The following is a 3,827-nucleotide window of genomic DNA, read 5'->3' as shown; positions in this document are numbered from 1 at the left end:
CCTGAGTGAAAGTGGGATGACATCACGATGGACTTTGTAGTGGGTTTGCCGAGAACGCCTAGTGGGAAAAATTCTGTTTGGGTGATTGTTGACCGGTTAATGAAGAGTGCTCATTTTCTGCCTGTTAATAACACCGACTCTTTGGGTAAGTTGACCAGCTTGTATGTCAAAGAGATAGTGCGGCTACACGGCATACCAAAGAGTATAGTGTCGGATCAAGACCCGAGGTTCACGTCGCAGTTCTGGAAGAGTTTGCAGGTAGCTTTGGGTACTAAGTTGAAGTTCAGTACTGCTTATCACCCGCAGACAGACGGCCAGTCAGAGCGCACAATTCAGACCCTTGAAGACATGTTGCGAGCATGTGTCATGGATTTTCAAGGGAGTTGGGAAAACCATTTGCCGCTCATCGAGTTTGCATATAATAACAGCTTCCATGCGACCATTCAGATGGCTCCCTACGAAGCTCTTTACGGGAGAAAGTGCAGGTCGCCATTGTGTTGGGATGAAGTCGGGGAGAGTAGGATAATTGGACCCGAAATAATTCAAGAAATGCAAAGCCAAGTCCGGATCATCAGAGACAAAATGGCGGCAGCTCAGAGTCGCCAGAAAAGCTACGCTGATACCAGGAGGAGAGAGTTGTCTTTTGAAGTTGGTGATTGGGTTTACCTTAAAGTCTCTCCCATGAGAGGTGTTAAGCGTTTTGGTAAGAAGAGGAAGTTGGATCCGAGGTATGTCGGCCCTTTTCAGATTCTGGAGAAGGTAGGGTCCGTTGCCTATAGAGTTGCTTTGCCAGATTATTTTGGGGATGTTCATGATGTCTTCCACGTATCATCCCTGAAGAAGAGCTTTGGACAGCAAGAGCCACGCTTTGTCGACCCAGCGGGTATTCAGTTCCAACCGGATCTCACTTATGAGGTTGTTCCGTCGCAGATCATGGATTGGAAGGAGCAACAGTTGAGGTCTAAGACGATACCTTTGGTTAAAGCGGCTTGGGGAGATCCGTTAGCTCAAGACTTCTCTTGGGAAAGAGCAGCGGACATGAGGGAGCAGTACCCGTATTTGTTCGAATAAAGAAGGTATGTATCTTAATCTTGGTCACAGTTGGTTTATGTGCTTTCATGTGGCTTGCCTTAAGTTGGTGGTTGCTCTGCAAATTTCGAGGACGAAATTTGTTTATAAGGAGGGGAGGATGTGATGACCCGCTTTTGAGTGTATTTTCGCTGAAATAGTTGTTTTATTTTATTTAATATATTAGTTATTATTTTAATTTATTTGCTTTTTAAAATTGTTTTTTTTTAATTTAATTGATGTTGTGTTTTATTTCTTTTAGTTGTTTTGTGGTTTTTAATCTCGTTTCGGCGGTTTAGTTTTGTTTTTAGAAATGGGGATTAGACCTCATCTTTTTCCCTACACCTCTTTTCCTTTTTCCTTTTCTTTTTCCTTTTTCTTTTTTTTTCCTTCTTTCTTTTTCCTTTCTTTTTCTTTTTTTTTCTTTCTTTTCTTTTTTCCCTCTCTCTCCCCGCGTCGACCCCCCCGGTCTCTCTCTCTCTCTCACGCCGGAGCCTTCAACCGTTTGAACTGCCGCCGTCTGGCCACCGTGTGGCTCACCGCCGGCACTGTTCGACTCCCCTCCCTCCAGCGCACCTTCCCACCAAAACCCACCCCCATCCAGCCGGCCGTTTGGCCGAAAAAGCCCTCCAAAGGCTACACGGTTTTTGCTCCGATCCGCCGTCGTCGCTCCACCTCCGGCCACCATTTCTTCACCACTTCATCACCGGTCCCTTGCCGTCCTAACCCACCTATTTCCGGCCTCCAACGACCACCGGAACAGCTCCCACGAGCTAACTTTCCTTTTTGGGAAATCCGACCTCTTTCTGGCTTTTTCGCCGCCACCCACGGCCAACCACCACTTCCAATAGCTTCACAATCATCCCTAGACCATTCCCTATCAATCCCAAGCCCTAGTTTGTTCCCGTTCAAAAGTGGATTTTTCACAACCCACGGCCACAGTGAATTTTCACTGTGACGTTGCTTTTTCTCCGCCGTTTGCAACGTCGCGTGTTTTCTAAAATTGCCATATAGCACGGTAAGTATTTTCCAAACCCTATTTTCATATTTAAATATATATTGCTCATTCAATTATTTATTGCTGCTGGTTGATTGATTCCGGACTGAGTCCGAGGAGTTTGGGGGTCGGATGGATGGAGGACGAAGTTGCTTGATTTATTGTTTTATGGTTGGTTGTTTGTTTTGTGCATTGATAATTGCATTTTCATGGTGCATGCACGTGTATTTATTTTATTTGAGAAACCCTATTTTGTTGGCGTGAATGGATTTTCGGGTGCATGTGTCTCATGAGCCCAAGCCGGGATGGGTTATTATCTCGGTGGAGCTCCTCTGGTCACTCAGGAGTGGATAATACTGAGTGACGTCCCCTGAGTTGTCACTGGGCGACGACGGGAGCGGGGCTAGAGGATGGCCCGGCCAGGTACGCACGGGGTGCGAGTCTGGGCATCGCTCGTTTAGGTGTCACATGCATAGTCGTTACCTGCGGTGTGGCACAGAGCCAGGGTGTGCGGGTGATCCCTAGGGGAGATCATGGTGCATGCATAACCGGATTGTTTTTATGGTTTTCGGATGTGGGCCATTTTCTGGGAAAATGGCGATGTTGGTTTTTCGAGGCTTCTGATCCATTTTCTGGGAAAATGGTGGTTTGGGCCATTATCTGGGATAATGGCGATGCATGGTTTTTAAGGACATGTTTTTATTGGGCCAAATGGGTTTTTGGCGTGCGTGGTAAAAATGTGGTTTTGCGGGACATGTGCATTGGCTTTCCTTGCATCCATGTTGCTTGAGTTCTATGTGTTTTTATCTGGTGGTGTTTGGGTTTTACTTACCTGCGGTACCATTTTTTTGGTTCCGTAGCTTTTGGTGCAGAGTTTGAGGATGAAGAGGAGGAGGCTGAGCCCGAGGATGCGGCTCCGCCGGGTTGCTGATGCTATGCTTTATATTTGGTTTAAATCTGTATTTGTGTTTTTTTTGTAATACTTTATTTATGTATGTTTTAAACAGCTTGTATTACGTTAAGAAAAATTCTGGTACTTAGTTATGACTTTCGTTATCCGCTGCGTGTTTCTTTGTGCACATATGTTGCCTTTGCACACACTTGGCACCTGTCGATAGGATGGTGACCCGGGTTGTCACCATCCGGACGTCTCGATTTTCCCGTGTTCGGGCGTGGGGATTTGGGGCCGTCACAAAGCATCTCTTGATGAGGATCTAAAACGAAGTGAGAAGTGCTTGCTGATCAAACTGTTCATTGTTAAACACTTTAACAAGGAAGCTTTTAAGAGTACTATGAAACGCCTATGGTGCCCTAGTAAGCCTATGTCCATTTGAGATGTTAGTTCAAATTTGTTCATTGCTATTTGATGATCCATGGGATAAAGAACGTGTTACTCGAGAGGGGCCTTGGGCATTTGGTAAACACTTGGTTCTCAAAAGTGATGATGAAGGGCTCCAACAGGTCCACCAAGTCTCATTCCCTAAAGCTCTCTTATGGGTTTGCATACACTGTCTTCCCATTATGACTAGGAATTGGAAGATGTGGAACACCATAGGGAAGGAAGTTGGTAGGGTGGTGGAGGTGGATTTGGAGAAGGATGCACTAGCCTTGGGGGAGTATCTACGCATCAAAGTTAAGGTGGATGTTACCAAGCCATTGTTACGTGGTAAGAAGATCTTTGTGGGCTCATCTAATCCCTTCTGGGTTCGTTTCTTGTATGAACGTCTACAAAACTTTTGCTACATCTATATCACCCTTGGCC

This window comes from Carya illinoinensis, chromosome 11 (genome assembly GCF_018687715.1).
Source record: "Carya illinoinensis cultivar Pawnee chromosome 11, C.illinoinensisPawnee_v1, whole genome shotgun sequence".
NCBI classification, from domain to species: Eukaryota; Viridiplantae; Streptophyta; class Magnoliopsida; order Fagales; family Juglandaceae; genus Carya; species Carya illinoinensis.
This window is presented reverse-complemented; position numbering follows the sequence as displayed.